At 33.3% G+C, this 22,212-nt stretch overlaps 1 protein-coding gene across 14 annotated transcripts in view; it reads right to left on the bottom strand.

The window, feature by feature from the left end:
* Positions 1 to 22,212, bottom strand: part of LOC139090145 (dystrophin, isoforms A/C/F/G/H-like) — a 239,027-nt gene that overhangs the window by 57,005 nt on the left and 159,810 nt on the right. The gene's annotated exons all lie outside the window — the stretch shown is intronic.

Raw genomic sequence — 22,212 nt, forward strand, 5'->3', positions numbered from 1 at the left:
ATAAAAACAGAAGAGGAAATGCGCTTATGCATGAAAAATATGTGCATATTTTTATTTAATTACATCTCACAGTCATCGCTAGTTGCAATTTAAACCTATTAATGAAACGACATAAGGTTGAATGAGCTTTTGAGAGCTTCTTGCTGAAGCTATTAATTTTTTTTATACAAAAAATCCTTGCCTTCGCATGAAATGATAACCTGCTTACGACGACGATGATGATTTTTTTTAAAAAGTTTTCGTTAGTTTCCATGGTGGAATAGCATGTACATTTTATGGCAGTGAATATAAAAAAAAATGGAATTAAAATGGAAAGAAAAGGGGAGAAAAAAATGCATTTAGACTTTTAACTTGAGCCATAAATTTACATTCGTTGAAAGCTTTTCTTTTCTTCTGTTCCACTATTATTTCACTTTTCGCTTTCTCGTAAACTATGGGACATAAACAGTTTAGTCTTGCGTGCTGTACTAATTCTTGAATTATTAATTTCAGGGAGTGATAACGTTAGATAAATGGTGAATTATGAAATTTTGTAAATTAAGTTGGATTAGATTGGAACTGAGCCTCCTTCGGGAAAGAAGGTAGGTAATGAACAAAAATTGAAGATCGTAATATACTGTGAATTATGAGATCCGATTGATGATGGATAAAAATCTCATTTTTTTTTCTTGTGGGTCAAAAGCCATTTTGCTGACCTGACTCGATTGGATTCCAAAATATGTTTTGACTTCTTTAGAACTGGAACCGGAGTCCATCCTATCGATTTCGGTTAGCTTCATATAAGTCAGTCGTTTCGGTACCGTTTGGACAATTTTGCGTTTTAACGTTAAAACGTTGGGTCGATGTAGCGGTACGATGTAGAAGTCTCCTATCAAAAATGAAGTTCTGTTATGGTCACGTTAATGATCAGTTTCAAACGAGAGTTGGCATACAGGTAAAAATTATCGACAAAAGCCCGCCGAATCATGTGACCCCTTCCACAGGTTGCCACCTTTCACCCATAACCTCTTCCACAAGTTACTTTCCTTCGATGAATTTACGCAAGTTGCCACCTTCTACACTTAAAACTAAAATCCCTGATAAGTTTATATCCATTGAGAAAATCTAGTTCATCGAGCAATGCATCTAATAAAGTTTGATTATTTCTATTTCAATCATTCCTGTAATACCGATTTTATGCTGCTTTTCATATAAACAATTATACATTAAGTCATACATCTTACACATTTCATGAAACCCATTAGAAGGAAACAACTGCAAAAAAACCATATTTTTTGTAAAACATGACTCCAAAAGTAATTTTATTACCAGAAACAGCTGAAATTCATTTTCTCGTTTCCATCCTTTAATTCATGTTCGCATTTAAAGTCGTTTACGTAATGTGATGAAAAGATAGTTTTAAAACTCCAAAAAAAGAAACTTTTTGTGTACATTTTTTATGCTGAAAACACCAGCACAGAACAAGGACATTAAAAAAAATCGAGAGGAACTTTGTGTGGTTTCTGTGACCACAACAGACAAAGAGACAGAGAAATTTATACTGTAAATTATTAAGCATAACAACAATAGTTAAGCACATACACACGAAAAAGGAATTATGTATTGTGGAACCTACACACAAAAATGAAACAACCAGCACAAAAGAACTTTTTTTTTTGTTCTTAATTTCAAAGGCAAAACCAGAAAAAATCCTTTATGTCCTTTTCCATCGATGTATATGTGTTTGTGTGCGTGCTCTTCCGCTAAAACAAATTGTCAAGCTTTGTTGAGGAAATCTTCCAGTTTTCTGGTCATTTTTTCATTATTATGTTTATATGGTTCCATAAGGAAATAGCTCATTGAAGTGTGGTTTTGGAGATGGTAAGTTGTGAAGATGAAGAGTTGAAGGAGCGCATTTTTATGCTGAGTACTCAAAATAATGAAGTTGTCTTGGATAAAGGGGGTCCATAACTATATGACAATTGGTAGACATATATTGAAATAAGGGGTTCTCCGAACCGAGACCAAGTCTTCCCAAGTTTCCTTCTAAGTTTAGGTCTTGATCTAGTTCTTGATCTTGAGAATTCATCGAAATCAAGACTTTAGGAAACCCCAATAGAAATGTAACTTCCACATCATCGAGACTGGATTAAGCTTAAAACCAATAGGCAGTCAATTGACGAAAATTATCAAATTGGCCTGTTGAATATCACTTACTTCTAAGTATATGTACTGTCAACTTAGATCTTATGCAAGGAAAATGTGGATTGAGTCAGTCCTCTAATGGAAGGAAGATCTAGATTGAGCCAATAATTTTTATTGACAAGTCGTGACTAGCTGTAGAGTTAGACATGTGTAACCATGAACTAGCTAATGGGGGCTCCGTATAACAATTGACCTGGACAACTAGCGTAGTAAGTACGAAGTAAAGCTCCTTGGTATATCCTTTTTATAGACAAATGTTCAGAGCTCGAGGATGACTAAGAATATATATGCAAAAGTCGACTCGATTTCATACTACTTAAATCTTCAACAACATCATGAATATCCAACAAATTTAAACTTTTCAGAAATTATTGACAATCTACATATGATACCCCCCACAACTCCCAAAATGTAAGCTAATAATTTTTTGTGTCTCCCCTTGTAAAAACATTTTCATATCCATATCCTCTTGTCCTGTTCTTCTTCATCGCCTCTTTTTCTTTTTTTGTTGCCTTAAATCTTCTTTCCTCCGTTTTTTTGTATTGTCCATAAATATTCTAAGCCGAGTAGATTATTTAGGATTAAACACATACATGTATAATGTACATGTATAAATAAAATTGTAAGAACGTGAAGCCAAACAAAGAAGAAAGTCCACAAAAAAAAGCTGGAAGGAAAATTTATCGTTGTTGGTTTTGGGATGAGAGTGAAAGATAATAGGCCATTGAGACATCGGACATAAGGAACAAGAAAAAGAAACTTGTGCTTTCAACTTTTTTTTTCATCCCATTCAATGAATTATGACCTCTAATAATCCATAATGCTGATATTAAAGCTGCTTTTACAGGTTTATGGAGATGAAAAAAATAAAAGTTTATGTAAATTTCACACACAACAAAACCCATTGAATGGAGCAACCTGAAGATTCTTTCTCCATGTTTCTCTCTTGTATTCGCCCGTAGGCGATGAAAAGGAAATAAAAAATAAAAAGGTACAAATACTGATACACGAAAACCTCTCAACTCCTTGAATCTCATATCGATTTATTTCGCCAAAACCAATAATAACGAAATAATGTAATGTAGCTGTGAAGAACTCTTTCCATTTTTTTTGTTCCTACCGCGCTGCAAGTGTTGATGAAAATATCAGGAGTAGCATAAATCAAATCAATGAAGCACTTTCTCCATTTTTTTTTCGTGTATTTTTGTTTCTAACTCTTTTTCGAATGCACAGAGTATTTTTGTGTATTTTTGTGATTGACATCCTTGATTTTGTTCACAACAAGGTATTCAAGGTCTCTTACCGGCTAAGCTGTCGAACCAAACGCAGAACATCTGTTCAAGTTGCTGTCAGTTGTAGAAGATGGAAATGTACAGCCGTTTTCCAACATTTAATCTATTGGAACCCATAAATGGAATCTAATGAATGCATCGGATCCATAGATTCATTTATGATATTAAGGAAATTCATGGATCCTTCACAATTATTAAAATTTCTGATCAAGGCATTCACTAAGATGTCTATGCCAAACATGCAAAGAGGCCGCTTTTAGGTTCCGTAATGGCCTTTTCATACCATAAAAGCATGTTCTTTGCCTGTTAGTTAATTCTCTCTACGATACCAAAGAAGTCTATAACCATTACTCCATATTTTATGATTCATAAGAGACAAACATCTCTAACTTGAAAGCAACTTCCAAACAAATTTAATCAATGACCTTGCAACAATAAGTCTGCCCAATTAACACCTACATACCATTTATCCAACCTCAAAACAATAATAACCCCATTAATCTCATCCCTAATAAGCGCCATTAACGTCATCATTAACACACGACTTTTCAAACTTCTTCACACCATGAGGCAATAAATTCACTGATAGAGTATACAAACCAACAGCACAAAAAAAAGGAGCAAATGTTAATAAATATAAATATAAATAGCTATATTAAAGCAGTACATGAACATCCATGTATTTATTTTCCTACATCATCATCATCATCAGCATCACCATAAAAGTACACAAAATGCCGTGATTCTTTTTGCATTATATTACATTTGTATTGGCCCTTAGGTTAGCGTAAAGCCGAAAAATACAGAAAAGAATTGCTGGTATTATATAAATATCAAGCAATACAAGTGTGAGAAACAAATATGGAGAAATGAAAGGTAAATGAATATCAAAACACCGCATGAGAAACATGAAAATACACGTGGAAAAAAAAATATTTTCATTATGATATATCCCACAATATAACACGGTGAGTTGGGAAACTAATAGGGGTTTTGGTGTTGGAATTCTCTTGGGGGTATTGAGGTGGATGGAATATATCTTGATGTTCGAATAAGGCTAGATATATTTGGGGTTGTTCACTGGATACTTTAATTATTGAAGCCGCCCTCTTTAAAGCTGTTTGGTGAATTCAGTAAAAGGACCTCCAAAATAGATGCTAGGATGTGCAACCGACCATTCTGCTTAGTACATGAATTCAAAGATAAAATATTTGTGTACCAATGCTCGAAGTCGGCACGAATTTCATATGAAAAATTCGACTTACAGGATCACATAATTCACAATTAATCAAAACTGCCCAGACTATAAGAATCACCCAACATTGAACCACATTCCAATAATAATTCAAACCCCTAAAAATCACCCAAAAAAACGAAAAATGAGAAAACAAAAGTTTTTCAATGCTTTCCGGACTGAAAACATTTGGGAATTGAGGAAACAACAGAATCCATAACTGCTGCAATGGCAGCCACACTAAGTGAATGAGAAGAGATAAAACCGCTGTAAGGTATGAATCCAATATCTAATTTAATGATAGTTTTTTCTATCTCCTTTCGTGTGTCTATTTATGTTTGTATTTTTTGCCGATTGTGACATTCTCGGGGGGAATTTATGAGAAGTATAAACAAACAAACACAAAAAAAGCGAGTAGGAGATGAGAAAGCAGTAGTCAGAAATAATTCTCGGACATAAATAAAGCTATAGAAAAAAAACTAGTTGTTGGAATGATTTATTAAACGTCGTTTTAAGGATCAGATCAGATATGAATTGGACATGAGAAAGTTTTATTTCCCCTTAAGAAATGAAATGGTTCCGTTAGTTCTACTACGAAGAAGTAAAGTCTTTTAGAGATATTTTTATGCTTCATCATACTTTTTGGTTGATAATTGAATTCAATGTACTTTTTATACTGTCAGAAATATTCGGAACTGGAACTATCTCATGCATATGTATGGTCTGGTTCTTGAGAATTTTTCAGCAACATGCAACACCATACCACGAATGTCCACTTTTACACTCCCCAAAACTATCCTTAAACTCCACAAAAAAAATCAATACTTATGAATCGTGTGAGCAGAACAGAAGTGAAATTTGTTGAATCTAATCGAACATGGACACATAAAAAGCATAAAGAAATTTTTCATTTCAATTTCATTTCAAATATGTTCTTTGATGAGCTTCTTCGTACTTTCAATTCAATGTTGTAGTGATTTTTTTAAAGAACTTTTGAATATTCTCTCAATTCTTTTTCATTTATTCTTTGTGCATTCTAGTTTGGTGTTGGCTTTGAAAGGGATGGGAACATGGTGTGATCAGGATGTGGAGTTTGAAAGCATTAAGGGTGAAATACTGTTCAAATTGCATTAAGCGTACAGTAAGGCAAAAGATAATAAGTTATAAGTTGATTATGACAATTTTCCGAACACCTCATCCCGTTAATTCGGTGACATAGCGGCACCTTAGTACCACCCCCCAAACTTGCCAAAATCCCAAATGATAATGGCTATGTCAAAATTACGTCAAGACTCTGTCAGGACTTTGTCTAGACTCTATCATGATTGCTTTTATTAGCATCAATTATCGGCTACTTCGATGTAATAGCTTACATTTGTTATCAACGGATTCATGTCTCTCGTGACAAGCTGCTTGCAAGCAAATATCATAACCAGACAATAGTTTAATCATGCAGAAACTTCCCACAGACTTCAAAAATGTCTGACATGTCTAATTTTATTAGCAAGCTTTGTTTAAGTATTGACAGATAGAGATGACACTTAAGACAGTCTTGACTGTGGAAATAGAAATGAAGAGCAAGACTTTTGAACTCTAAATGATTAAAGTCAATTATAAGCCTTGATTATTCAGTTTAATATCCAAATAATCAAAACAATCATGATCTTAAGGATGTCCTGCAATCACAACACCCACTCAAGCATATGAACCTCAAACCCCAAATGTCACAAAATTTTATCCAACACAAAAAGCCCCTCGACAAATTACTAACATTTAATTTCCTTTAATTTGGTCCACTTCTTCCAAAAACCACATGTAATATTACTGCCTGACTCCATAAATCACTGATAAATCTTGGAACAACTAAAAATGTCCAAATTTCTCATCCCTTGACAATTTTAATTCTCATGATTGAATAGATAGCAGAGAACATTCATACACACGTTTTTTCATTCTCATATAGGATATAGATCCTTGTGTAGTAGTCGGAGTGATTCTATTTGGGTATTTCAATTCAATTTAATTTAAAATGCTCTTTATGGAAATACTGGAAGATTCCGAAAGAAGGAAGAAGAAGGAAATTCTTTATAAATGGAGAAACATGTGTAAGTGAAGTGAAGAAGTCACATTCAGTGCATAAATTTCAAAGTTGAAAATCTACAGCAAGCAGAGGAATCAGCTACGTGATTCTCCTTTCCAATTGCAAGAATAATGCAAATGGAACTTCTTGTGCTAGTTCATTTTCCTTTCCTTTATCGTTGTTGAAAGTGTGAATATGCTTTCCACACAATATTTTTTTCTTATAACAGACAGTAAGTATTGTCGATTGCTTCTATTTAGTAAATGTACTTAAGAATCATCGTCTTTTTTTCTATCTTCTTTTTGCTTGGTATTTTTTTGCAGCTAACGTCACATGCACTCTCATTTCTCATGGAAATTGAGCTTTCAATAGTATTCAATAAATTTTACTTTGAAATATGTCCTTGGATTTAATTTCATCAGATTGTTATGGATTAAGGTGACCCGAATAGCACAAGTTGGGAAAGTGATTCAAAATTGAGCAACCAGGCACCCGTGACTCTGACTTAGAGCAGGTTTCGGCTTAAATTCGACACTATGGTAGAATCAAGTCAACCTGATGTAGGTTTCGGTTTAAATCCGGCTTCATGCCCGAGCCACTCCAATCTGCTGTCAGATTTTTATCGATTGGCATACTTGTGCTACTCGGGTAATAGTTACGCTTGGAAAGTTTTAGCTTTGTTCGCTTCATATTAATCTAGCTTACAAAAATTCAAAAAATCTTATTAAAAAACCCGAGCAATACAAATGGCTCTAAGACGGATCAATTAAAGCACCGAAAAACCTCTTTTACTAACACCAAATGGAAGCCACCTCTATGTGATTGTCATGTGGCAAGCAGCTATTTAGATGACACATCTATACCACATGAATGTTACATCAATATCACATGGATGTGACATAGATGCCACGTGGATACGGGATGTACACCATATGGATGCCATATGACAACCACATGAAGTAGGCTTCCCTTTGTTGCTAAAAACCTTTAGACCTTCTTCTTTTGTCACTCGGGAATGTTTTTAATTCTCAACATAAATATTTCATTATGCATCAGAGGAAATCCGACAATATTTTTCCATAACATTTTTTCATTAACTCAAAAAACAAAAAAAAAAATATTTATCCCTTAAAATGCCACAAAAACAGTAGCTCAAAAAAACATGGAATTCATTTATTTGATTAAAATCCATAAAAGTTTGAGATTCTTTACAAAATGAATAAATTCCATGACAAGAGAAGAGTTACAAAGTTTATTAACTCAATAGCTCAGTTTGTATGGGAATGGAAAATGAAAAAAATAAGAAGAAAAAAATATAAAATAAAATTCATACAGAATATGCAGATATTCAGTTTGTGGGAAAAGGTATCATAGACGTATGCAAAGAGAATTGGAGACAAACTGAGATCGAGGATGGGAGAGAAATTTTTACTAAGTAAACGTGAATGTTTAATTGTACACAACAAATGTGCATTTGTTGGTTTCATGGGAGGATATGGACTGTGCGGAAGTGATACTAGGAGGGTGGACTCGTTAAGTAAGAAAATGTCTAAAATTCCAATTTAAGGTTTTGTTAGAAGAAGTCATTAAGAATCTATCTTTGGACAGCAGTGTTGCTCTAACAATGTTTCGAAACCCACTATTGTATCGCGACACAGTCTCGTTTTATCGAGCTCTGATTGAGTAATGATTGACCTAAGGATATAATAGGATAACATTTTAAACAATTAAGCATGTAAAAATCAGAGTTATTCAATCAATTTTCCCAATTTATAATGATCCATTAACTAAGCCACACATACTCCCATAAAACACAAACTTGAGCCAAACATCATCATCAAAAATTAAGGCAGCACACATAGATTGTGAGAAAAATAACTAAAAATCCCACAAAACCCCCCCCAACTCCTCAACTGTGTATAATTTTTTGATTAAAATATTTACAACAATGGCAACAACTATGTATGAATGAAAAATTCCATAGAGTTTCCATAATAAAATCATCATAGTTTTTGGTCTTTCCCCTAATGCATGCATAAAACTATCTCATCTGTACCATAAAAAATTATTTGTGTGTGTAAAGCTTCCGCAAAAGAAAAAAAAAATTTCCATGCTATATAATATGTGACACACACAGTATGTGAGTGTGGCTGCTGCATCTTCCTCATACTGTGTTACAATAGTACAAAACTTTATGGGAAATGATATTTATTTAGTTTAAAGGACTCTCAGCAACTAACTTTATTACAACAACACAAATACGAGATACTTTTTAATTTATTTACAATGTTTGTTGCAAGAAAAACATTAGGTATGCATGTAATATCTAAAAGGGAAGGAACAAGTGAAAAAACAAGTAAAATAGATTTTTAGCACAGTCAAAATAGTTGCTTGTGTTTATGATTAATTTACATGAGAAATGTTTTTAAATTAAAACTGAGATGAAGGAGGAATAAGGATGGTAAGTTTATGGATTAAATAAATCTTTGGATTAAGAAGAAGTAGCATAGAGCATGTAGTAATGCAATTTAATAATAGTGAACATTTTCAACAACTTTATTTGGAATGGGTCTGAGATTTACGGAATTTTTGGGGGACCATCAATCCAGGTATCAACCTTAACAATTTCAATGAACTTTAACTTTTCAGACCCTAAGATCCATAGCTCAATGTTTGATGAGTTACAAGGTTAATATAGCTAGTTCAAAAAATTAGGATTTGCCAAATCTCCCACTCAAAGTTGGACCTACAGATTATAGTGAAATCCGAACCACAACTTTGAGGACATTACTGCCTATACCCTACAAAGTGAGGCTGTGGATCGCATTATGTACATATGATTTGAAAAACGACAAGGGAGAATGACTTCCGATGAGACTCAAATACATAATCGCAGAGTTGCATGATAATTACGTCCGGAAGGACAAAGTCAATCGCCCACCGATGCACAGCGACTCACTTAATAAAAGCACATATTTAGTATTAATTTAGATTGTTGTTGTATTCTCCTCGACATGCCTAAAGGACTTGACGGCACACCAGAGTTTCGAGGTGCTTCATTTTATGACCTTTGAGGGTTGACCCTATCAGTATATTTCAAGCATATGTATAGAATTCTATATGTATTTCGATATTCAAAACCTTGTTCACTCTACTTCCAACATTATCCCATCTCATCCAAATCACCATTTACATGATCATCCTCTACTACATGACATGATTAAACAACAAAACTGTAAATTTTGAGGTTTACTAAAGTGCTAATACAATAAATATATTTCATAAACTTAAGTGCTTTTTGTGTTTCATTCATTTATTCAACACAATATCGTCAATAACACTTTTCCTCAATTGGATGTTATGTTTTCATTTATTTACAACAAAAAAAGAAGTACAGCATAAAATCAACAACAACAAGTTCTTGATACATCCACAGAGGAAATAACACATTTTAGTTTCATAATCAACAGAATCCGAAGTAGTAGTTTGAGTTTGAGAATATTTTCAAACGATTGTGGCATGAAAGCCACACATATATCCACATCCATATGTCGATCTCTAAAACTCAAAGGAAAATATCCGTTCAATGTGTAAATGCGGTTAACCAATAAAGTCTCACAACATGTAATGAATTCAATTTAATGAAATTTTCTCAATTTTCAACACCTTAATTTGTGACTGTAAATATTTACGATAAGCTTGAGGGGAAGAAAATGTTTTGATATTAAAAGGAGCTTTACGAATTAGAAGTAATTTGTGGTTGTTGGATTTATGGAGCTTGTTGTCTGGATTGTTTGATTGTTTTGAGATTTGAGGACTTTTCCTTGAGTGAAATGAATATGAATATTGTTGATTGGTTTGGAGCAGTGTTGACCAAACTCGAGTTGATGTAAAGGTGCTTTTGATCAAATTTTGACTATGATCTAGCTAAGGTTTGCCTAAGATTGCCCTATTTTGCCTCTGCCACGGGAAATCAATTCTTGCTTTCGACTTAAAACTGTCTACAAATAGACTCGTCTTTTTTAAAGCAGCTGCTAGGTATCAACCCCTAACAGGCAAAGAGATCTTTTTTAGTATCATAGTGGTCTTTCAGCCTCTTGCAAACATGCAAACATACCCTTTGCTGTTAAAGAACTCTAAATCAAACTAAGCTCCACGCTAATAATTTTAAAATTAGTTAATTTTGTAAAAAAAGAAGCTTTACGGCCTTTGTTCGAAATAATTATCAAATGTTGAATAATTTTGGGTTTCGAACCCAGAATCTTTGTTTCTAGTCCAACGTTCTTCTATTTTGACCATTGAGCCATTTCAATTTAAAACTTATTTGCTATATCATCATAACAATAGAGACTGGTATCTCATTTATCACCGATCCACCCTCCTCCTCTACCATATGACCGTTACGCAATAAGTGAACGACCCCCATACCACCCTTCCTGCTCTAAAGCTAAAATTCCGCAATTAGAACCATTTTCATATCTCTAAAATTTCATCTCCATTCTCCATCATAATTTCTTGCTCATTAAGCGACATTTTACATTCCATAAACATTAACATCACGACGTACAAGAAAATGAAAATAGAACATTAAAAAACTTCCCTAACTAACACATCCTTCGTACATCTTCAAAATTAATTTATCAAAATGAATTCTCTTGTTGTTTTTTTTTATTTATTCTCATTTTATGACATTTTAATGAATATAAAGCTTCATTTTTATGGTCGGCACAAAATGCGCGGAACAAAGAATAATGGCCATAAAACACATGTATGTGTGTGAAAATCACGCTCCATTCTGTTCGTTGTTTGCTATGCGGGGTGATTGAATTGTTGAAGTCAAAATTATATTATTTTTTTGGGAATTAATTATTCATTTATCTTCATGAATGAATCTGTGCTGCTTTGCTTTAGATCCAATGTAATGAGTGAAATTTGTTAACAAACTCAAAATTGCGAAACATTTTTTTTTCGGCTGTCTGTTGTTTGTATTTGTGTTATAGACTCTCTACACGTGAACATCCATCATGTCTATTATTCCACAACATTTGACACTCATGATGTATCAGAGAAAGAGAGATGATGTTCCATATATGAGAAAGATGATAAATGTTGTAACACATAAATACACTGTGCCTCATTAATTAAACACCCTCGGCATCATAAAAATACATAAGTAATATGTAGAGTATTTATAATTTAATGACTAACGCCATTCATAATTTGAATTTACTGTTCATTTTTCGTAATTTATACTTTACGGTGGAAGAGGATTTTTGAATAGAATGTCTAACAGCTTTTGAATATAAATTTGGTGTAATTTGGAGGATATTGTTCGAAATGAGTTGTGTATTTATAGGGGAACCTAGGTTTTTTGGTATGAGAACTGTTGAATTTTAGCAATTGAACTTAAGTTATGGTAAATAAACCCGATCGAATTTTGAAGATAAAGTGAATCATTTTTGTTGAATGATTATGGTTTCGATTCCTAAGAATTAATCTGCCACACTTAAGAAGCCGAGGTATCTAAATTTTCAAAATATCACAAGGATGATGGCAAACTGATGGCTTGGATTTAAATCAGGAAGTTCAAATTCAACACCAACTCTCATGACCCACAATTAGCTAAGTGAGCTATCAGTGCACCTTTGCTACTTTAATGGTAAGTCTATTAAATATCAACCTGACGACAAATGCTTTTTCACCACGGAGCACAAACTCAATTGTCTGAGTGATTGACAACATTAGTGATAGTTAATTTTGATTTTAGCAATAAAAATGCTGTAACCCTGCTTCATTTCCTTCAGTCTTTAGCTGAACATTCTCATTTCCTTCGTCTTTAGCTTCATTCTCTTCTGTAAATTAATATTCAATTGATCTATCTAATGGCACAGCAAGATGAAGAGTTTCTGAGGTCAAAACCCTCATTTTTTCCAGACTGAATGCTAGAATGTACTCAAATTGACGTCCCAGAATTAGGGGTCGTTCATTTACTATGGTAGGTAAAAAAATAATTTTTAGATCCACCTCTTTGGTACAAAATATCCGTACAAAATCGTAGACCCGCCCTAAAAAGCTAACGTAATAATTGAACGATAGATGACAATTGACAGTTACAACTGAGGATTTGAATAATCCCACAAAATAATTTAAAGCCTACACAACTTCACAATCAATTCATAAATTAAAGTAAACTCAAATCGATCATCATTAAAACCCCTCCAGACATTTACATTTCCCAATTAAGTAAATTTAATCTGAAACATCATAAAATGCTGATAAAATTTCATTCCAACATATTCGATTAATTTCTCAGGAAAAAAAAATGACGAGAAAATGTTGAAAAAAATTAAAATTAATTTTCCGTTTTTAAAACAGCACAAAACTGTGCAGAAAAAAAGAGAAAAGAGGAAAAATTTAATTAGTGAGGAAAAAATATCTCTCGCTGAACACGGAAGGAAGAAGAAAAACGTTAAACTTTCTTTATTTCAACGAATATGAATGTAAATGAATACAGAGTGCATAAATTTTTGAGTGTGTGTGTATAGCGGGGGGTAAAATTTATGGCTAAAGCTATGAAAATTGCAGCACCAAAAAAGGTGCACGAAGAAATGAAAAGGAGTAAAAATCTACCAACCGTGAACTTAATTAAAAATCACGTAACATATAATCTTCATCCAAAACCACCATCATCGCTTGCTATCATCGTCACTATAATCACGAATTGTACAGCTTGAAATCATTAAATCCACTTTTTGAAAATTAAAATGAATCCTTTGCAGGGATTTGGTAATGAATGAAGGGATTTGTTGGAATTGAATGAGGAATATAAAGGTTGTTGGAATTTTTTGAAGGATTTATTCTTTTGAAGAGGTAGTAGATGACATGGCATGCAGTTCTAGATATGTTTTGACATAAAAAGAGGTTGGTTTTTAGTCAGTAGTCTATATTCATTAAGGACATTAAGAGAGGATCATTGATAATGCTTGTCCACAGGACGACTTGAGCAGATAGACATCAACCTGAGCGGCATAATGCAGTAAGTCGCTGTTAAAATGTGTCAAAATCAACCGTCATGGTGCCATCAAGGCAACTTCGCTTCATACCGATGTTACGACAATGTATTGGTGTCCAAGTAAATCCCTTGCGCTGCTCGGATACAGGATCAGACAAGACGTTGTTTGTCAAACAATCTTGTTAAGCAATAAGTCCTCAAAAACACCTAATTGACCCCAAAAGAGTCTAAAGTATTCTGACATCAAACTTTTCCTCTTAATCCACTTACACCCCTGAATCTCACAAAGACCCACAACTCTTCCATAAAGAAAAAAATCATGAAAAATACTTTTAAATGCTGTTTCATTCCTCCATTGCCACTTCTTTACCTCCACTTCTTATTTTTACAATTTCATAAAAAAAGAACAACATTAAAAAATTTTTCCTGCCGTACTAAAAAAATGTTTACAACCTCTCACAAATGTGGCTACAATGTTGTCTGAGTATTAAACAAAATAAGGTCGGGTGTGAACAGATGAGAGGCAGAAGAAGCAAAAAAAAGTACTCGCCAAAGTTCTATTGGGCGTAAAAAATGTATAAGCACAAAACTTTTTTTCAGTTCAAGGGTCGACATCGGTGCTGATCTCCCTCGATATTTCCCAGCCAATGCTTTTACTTAATGTTCTACCATTTAGAGCAAGGATTGCTTCAAAAATAATGCACATTAAATTTATTTTGTTGTGGGCGAGCATCGTGATGGTATTTTCATTACCCGCAACAAAGTCGACCGATGGAATGAAGTTTAAAAGTCGATTTAAAAATTTCTCCTAATGTCCTTAATGAAGGTTTGGTAAAGGTGAGGCTTATGATGATCATTTATTACACTTTTAAGAACATTTTGTATTGAGATTAAGGAAGTTGATGGGGGAAAAGGGGGAGATTAAAGGACTTTTTGTTTATGTAGAGTCAATGGATTTATAGAATAGAAAATTTATCACAATGGTTAACATCTTCTGGAACTTTGTCTTTGAAGAAATAGGAAGGGATAATAGATTTGGCTTTATATAGAAGCTTGAAGCTTTAGTTCAATTTATATTATTGAAATTTAAGAAGATAGATGCATAGTTGTGGATAATAGGGTCTTTTAATCGATTATGGATGTAATTTGGGTAGGGGAGGTCTTGCACTTTTAAAAGAAAAAATGCACAAATGTCAATTTGTGATGTAAATCTGAATTTTATATCCTGAAAGATATCAAAGTCGACTAGGAGTCCTTTCACTTATTACGTAACGCGAGAAATCGACTTTTTGGACCCTTACCTTTTTGCAACGTACATACCCCTAGGATTTTGTGTGGAAAAATTGATTCTATCTGAAAATTTCATATTTACTTAATATTCTGGAAAGCACATCACGTGGTCCATATATGGTGAAAAATCAGACCTCAGGTCAAAAAAAACATGAGGCCAAATTTGATTAAACCTTTCCCAAGCTTGAGTTACATCGTTCAGATTAGAAATTTCATTTCTAATCCGATTGCTCTTCGGGTATTGGTTTTTGGTATGACATCTTTTAATCACTGTTTATGTCCTTGTACTCAAGTAGTCTAGTAGAGCACCAGAAGTCCTAGAAGCACCAGAAGTACTGAGAACATCAGAAGTTCAAATCGCACCAGGAGCACTAAAAGTACTATGAGTACCCATGAGTCTGAAGAATACTTCAATACTTTATTTCGATACCTCACATAAAAGTCGTACGACTCCTTAAAAATATTCCTATTCTATCAAAATCAATTACAAAATTTTATCTATCCTCATCTTACATCCTAAAGAACCAATAAATTCTTCATTAAAATCACACATTCAATATTTTTTTAAAGACACAGTCCATTTACGACTTACTATAGTACTTGTATAGCACCATAAATCCCATAAAGAATACTTCAATATTTCATAAAATTATAACAAATTCAAAAGGTAAAAGGAAACAAACCTCCTACATGCTAGCTGACATAAACTTAGTTTTATCATTTTCATGTTCTAAACTTTTTTTTATCACAACTATCAAGTTAAGAGAGATTGTAAACACATCGTTGGAAGATTAACATCTCAAATACAGATATACATATGTAGACTAAGAAGACATGAACCTTTTGCCTGTAAAGTATCTGTTTTTTGTGTCTACTATGTGTCTATGTGTGAATACTTTACATCCATTCCCACTTTTAAAACTTAGATCATAATCTCGTAAGGGCTTTTTCAGTTTGATTTTCTTACTAAAATATAAATCCAGCACCTTTTATGTGTTTGTGTGCTGTCGGTTAAAATTTACATACTGTATATATCCACACATGGGAAGTGATTTTAATGTAATTAAATTAAATAATTCATATGGAAAGGTGTTGGGTACGATACCATAAAGGAGTTGGGAAACATTTTCTCATTCCGATGAATTATGACACAATTGAGATATAAAACTTCACATGTTATGCTAGATATAGTATACAGATAGAGCAAATGCTTCTATGTTATGACACTCTGAAAGTACTTTCAATATTTGATAAGTATCGATTTTATTCCTACTCGTTGTCGTCGTCGTTGTACCAAAGTGAATATGTGTGTGGCTGGATTTTAAGGTCTACAAAATAAACAGTTAGTTTTTGTGGATACCGTAACATTTGTACATCTGAGTATTTGTATACATGCACAGACGATTATGACCGGACGTAGTAGGAGCAAAAAAAGAGAGAATAAAGCAAATGAATCCCTATAGAGCACATATTTATGACACGGTGTACTAAAATATCCTCATTTAGCCTTATGTTGTTTATTTATGCATGCATGTGGGAAGTGAATGTGATTATTTTTGTTGATTATAAGATTTTAAAGTTTTAGTGAGACTGAGGTTGTTTCCCAAGTTTGTATGTGATATTTTAAAGGAGTTTTATTATTTTGAACACCCAGGCAGGGCTGCGGAATCGATCGATTCACATTTTTATCAATTTTGATCATTTTTGCTCATTTTGATTAGTTCCATACTCTTAAATCCAGGAATCCATGTGGCGCTCTGGGGAAAATGTTTAAAAGACGCTTTTCTTTTGTTTAAGGGTTCGTCTGAAACTGCAGGCCTGCAGCCCTGGACAACGTATAAGGTTCAGTCGAAATTTGCAGGACTGTACATCAAAAATGCAAGCCTTAACCGAAACCACTTACTGTGTACGGTTCATAGCATTTCGAATTTTTTTTGGTGGATCACTAGTGTGCCGCGGAACACAGATTGTCCACCACTGCATTAAATATTAATTAAAAACAGTCGTTTTCCAATTTTGCATCCCCAAATTGTAGCGCTTTGAATATCTTAGAGTAAATGCTCATCTTTCCTTATTCTTGTTGCGTCCCTGTAATGTCCAGACTTTACAAAGAAAACACCAACAAAAGCGAGTCCTCAAAATATTTACATCATTTTAAGGACCAAAGAAAACATGACAGAATGCGTCAAATTGAACAAATATTTCCACAACTTTTCCGACTTCATACAACCCTTCCATCCCTCAAATAAAATCCTACAAAACCAGAATGAAAATCAAAATGAAATGCATGAGCATTCATATGCATTCATGGACACTCCTAGAAATGTTGAGTACAAGTTGTAGCTGGAAAAAACGTTGTTTACTAAAAAATAATTTATTCAATGTCATGTGTATGTACGTAACATTCATAAATGTTGAATAAAAACTGAGCGAGATAAAAGTATGAATCCTGCTCAAATGGAGCAATTGCAGTTGTTCATTTTTATAGAATGCAAATTGCATCAATTTAATTTTTTTTTTCATTTTTTAGAGATTTTTTAAAATAAATTTTATTGGGTAAAAAATTGGAAATGAAATGCACTTTGAAAATTATTATGTAGCGACTCAACTGACACGACAGGGAAAATGAATGCATGAAAAAATAATGGAAATTCTGATTTGTAGGGAGTAAAAAAAAGGATGCAAATGTTACAGATAAGGACTGAAATATTCATCAATCCATTAAATATGAACATTTGTGTTATAAATATGCAAATTTCGTTTAAAAATAAGCTTCAAATCTCTGAGGGATGTACTTTTTGATTTGATTCTCGTACCTTAAAGCAGGGGTGAGCAGCCTTTGTGCCGCGACACACTGGTGCTTTAATTTGGAAATTCTAAGACCAAATAATCCAGTTTGCAGTATAAGCAGATGCTTACTATCAAAATGTACCCCCAAAAATAAAAGGTTGCCCACCACTGACCTAGAATGTGACATCAGACAAGCACAACATGTCTGCATACCACAACCTTTACACTAGAAATATCAGCAGTTCTAAAGGAATTTTGTTCCTTTATTTTATCACAAAAAAGCCACAAAAATTCTTCAACCCTAAACGATAAAAATACTTTTCTACACAAACACAAGAATTCCTGTCCTGAACTAACGTCAATTTTATGACTGACAAACTTTTTCTTCTATCTAAAATATTAAAGTTTATTAACTAATTTTTATGCTGACCATTTGTCCTTCTCATGATTATGATGATGATAAAGGAGAATTCTCTGGCAAGAAGAGGACATCATAAAATAATATTTAATAACAATAATTTTCACATTATGGCCTGGTCTATGTATACATCATGTAGACAGTGACAAAGACAGAAACTATAGAAAATTTTTATGAGTTGCAATTTTACACTAGTTTTGATATAAAATTATTTTATGAGTTTAGTTACATTTATTGGTATAAGGAAGTGTTGTACGAACTTTTTTGAGTCATGGCACACTTTGACTGTAGAAGATTCCCAGCACTCCTGAGCACAGCTGAGCTTGATTAAACAACATTGGTATAATAAGTAAGGTTGGGTTATTAGAGCATTGCTGAACAAGATGTTTGTCGTGTAACGCTTTTTTGTCATGAACCACATGCCGTATCGTGTGTAATTTTGGATGAAGCTTAAGGTGCCATAAGGAATACGGTTGACACTAGAGCTCAAAGTCGATTCAAATTTCATATGGAATCAAGTCGTTTTGAGTTGACATTTTTATATAAAATCTGAGCTGGCTTCGAGCTCTATGTGATACAAAAAAGTTTAAACAGCACTGTTATTAGTAGTAATGTTGAGCTATTAAAGGAAATTTGTTAGATTATTGAAGGAATTTTTTAGAGTTCAATTGACTTTGATCAAAATTCCTGAACACCACAACCATGCGCTATGTCGCAACTAACGCTACGTCGTCATACTAATTGTAACCCTGACGGCATCATAAATCCTGATTTTGATCCATTTTCACTCGCTACTAGGGAATTTTAAAAAGATTGAAATCCAAAATATCTGGAGATTGTGAGGCTTTAAGGATATTTCTTAAAATACCCTAAATTATTGAGGACATTTCTAAGAAGATGGTTCGATTCCCCTATATGTTCCAAACTTCTTCCTCTAACTTTGATTGCTGAACTTAATCAAATCCTTCCTCACCCATAGAATTCATCTCAGCCATTAATTCAAAATTATCAAAAAAAAATCTCCCAAAAATTTCACACCAGGACATAAAATATAAAAACTTCTTGAGGCTTTTGTGGTTGAGCATATTTTTTTATGAAATATTAGTTCCAATTCTGAACAATTTCAGTTTTAATATTTTTCAACAGTTTGTGTTGATAACAAATTGGTGCCAACATCCTCCGACTATAAATTGTTCATGTTATGAAACTAATGGTACATGATGGATCTTGCTGTCTACCCTTTCGCACTTCATTAAATGAAAGTATCTTTAAATGGAAGACATGAATGGTAAGAAGACCTTCTGCCTACCATTTTTCATCATAAATTACGCGCACATTTTCTCATAAAAATATTTATTTTTTTGGTGTTAAAAAACTTGTGAGATTTTCCATTGGAATGGGAGGTTGGTTGGATGTAAAATGAAACAATTGAATGTAAACAGCCTTCCTTTTCATAAACGATTTAACGCCTTTTCTCAAAACTGCTCATTATATGATTTATTTCCGAAAAATGATAAATTATCATTTTAGAAAATTTTCAAGCAATTTGTGTTGTATGTTGTGAAGATGTATCCTACTTATTTTGAATATATGTTCAGGATTTTCATCTCTTTTTTGATTCAATTTGTAGTCTCTTTCTTTAAATTGTATGTATACATATGTTTTGTACACATGAAGGGGTTTAATATCGATGGCATGTCTATTGATTTGTTGGAGATTATTTAGTGAGCATATTTTTTGGGGACAGGGGAATGAAAAATTGTTTATGAAGTTTTTAAGGAATTCATAAATATGTTTTGAGAGGTTTTACATATGTCTTGCAAATATTACATTATATGTATTATCAGGTAATTGATGAATCTCTTTAAAATACTTTCAAAAGTCAATAAGCCATTCGTAATGTTGTTAGGCTTATGTATCCTTGTCATACTGACAGCAGTTTATGTATTTTTGAGATAGGAATTGAACCCATGTCTCTCGTTCTAAGTAGGTTGAATACCTTTAAATTATACTTTGTCTCACCATACTATTCTCAATTATCAGTGTCCAAAGATTGATATAACGGTTTATGAAAGTCAAATAGCTCATGGACCTCCAAAGAACTCTTGAAATAAAGCTACTAATTGCATTTGATATGGGAAATTTGCAGATTGGGAATTCTGCGATAGAGTCAACTTTAGGCTCTATCTGAAGGAGGACATAAATCGATCACGATTGGTCTGTTAAGAATGTCCAACCTAAATTCATAGACACAAATTTTGTATGAAATTCAGTTGACATGTCCTTAAAAAATCTTAGTCTTCTCTGGTTGACATACGAATCAACTTAAAGCTCAAGTTGGAATTGAATCCATGCCATACAACATAAAATAGATCGAGAACCAACTCATTTGATTCTAAATGCCCTACATTGACAGTTTAGGTTACATTTGGTTTGATGCATCAGGGACCATTCTGAATGTCTGTATATTACTCCTGAAAAGCTCGACTTCAATACACCCTTGCCTCAATCCCTTCAACAACACCGTGCTTCTCTCATAACACGGAATATTTGCTATGCTCATTCATAGGCAAATTGCAGATTGAAAATGTTCGATTGCTCTGCCGTTCCGGAACAAAAAATCCTTCTTTTCTCATTTTTCCAATGTGTTTTTCAGTGAAAATAATTTTCTTTTTTTCTTGTATCGCTCTATGAAAAATATTTACATGTCTCCATCTCACTTTCCCACATATATGTCTTTATTCATTCTTTTTTGATTCTATATCCCCTCCCATTTGTTGTCCCAATGTTGTTTTTCTCACACTTATGACATTCTCTCGCTCATATGTGATGCTTCTTTTTCTGCTATTCACGACCGTTTTTTGTGAAATCAATATTTATTGAATGGAAATTTAATAAAATGTAGATTTTCACATGCTTCCTTACTGTGCCTTATTTCAAGTTAAAAGGAAGAAAAAAATATTGAATGAGGAAAAAGAATGGAAATATGGGAAATCCTCTTTGCAAGGGGAAACTAAAAATACGGATCATGAAAGCAAAAAAAAGGCAGAAAATTTCCTCGTTATTGTGCTGTTTTTGGAGAAAAATAAAGAGCTAGAAGGATTGGAGCTAGGATGGAAATCTATGGAAGATCATGCTCTGAATTTTTGTCAAATTTTTGCATATCTTAAACTTGAAATGATTTTGTCTAGACCCCAAGACATATCAACTCAGTCTAATGTTGTCTATAGTCTAGTCAAAATCTCTAGTCTAGTCAAAATCTCTAGTCTAGTCTTACGCATCCATAGATTAAAAATTAGAACAAAGTCTTGAATACTTTTGAATTTCCAAAAAGAAAAATTCCTGATGCTTGTTATGAATTCTGTAACTTTCTGCCCTAAAAAAGGGTCGAAAAAAGATGTCAAGTTTCCGTGAAGGTATCTTAATATCCTACTGTCAATGTGATGATGTATGTATCGAAATCCTAATGACTATGTTGGGATGCTTACGCATAATGCATAACATTTCATATCATAAATACAAATCCATCATAGTGTGACACATATCCGGAAAACACGTGGCGTAGAAATGTCCAAAAATCTGGCCTCAGGCCTGCATGAACCTAGCTTAATGAAATCCGTACACATGCCAAAGTTAAGTTGGATTAGTGCCGAGTTTTTGACTATTTCAACGAAGTGTGGCTTCTTGGAAAAGTAAAGTGGACAATTACTATATAACTGCTAAGTCTAAGACTTGAATCACCCCAAGTCAGTAACCTTGATGAACTATTCTCATATCAGCTTTGTATTTAGATTTCATAAATCCAAATCTTTCTAGCTTCCATTCCTGCAAACCTAAATAATTCCACCATCCAAACACATACGATATCAGCAAACGAGCGACAAAGATGACAATGAGTATGAATAGAAAAAT

Source organism: Chironomus tepperi, unplaced genomic scaffold (assembly GCF_022539635.2).
Source record: "Chironomus tepperi strain 1889 unplaced genomic scaffold, CSIRO-AGI_Ctep_v1 contig_217, whole genome shotgun sequence".
NCBI classification, from domain to species: domain Eukaryota; kingdom Metazoa; phylum Arthropoda; class Insecta; order Diptera; family Chironomidae; genus Chironomus; species Chironomus tepperi.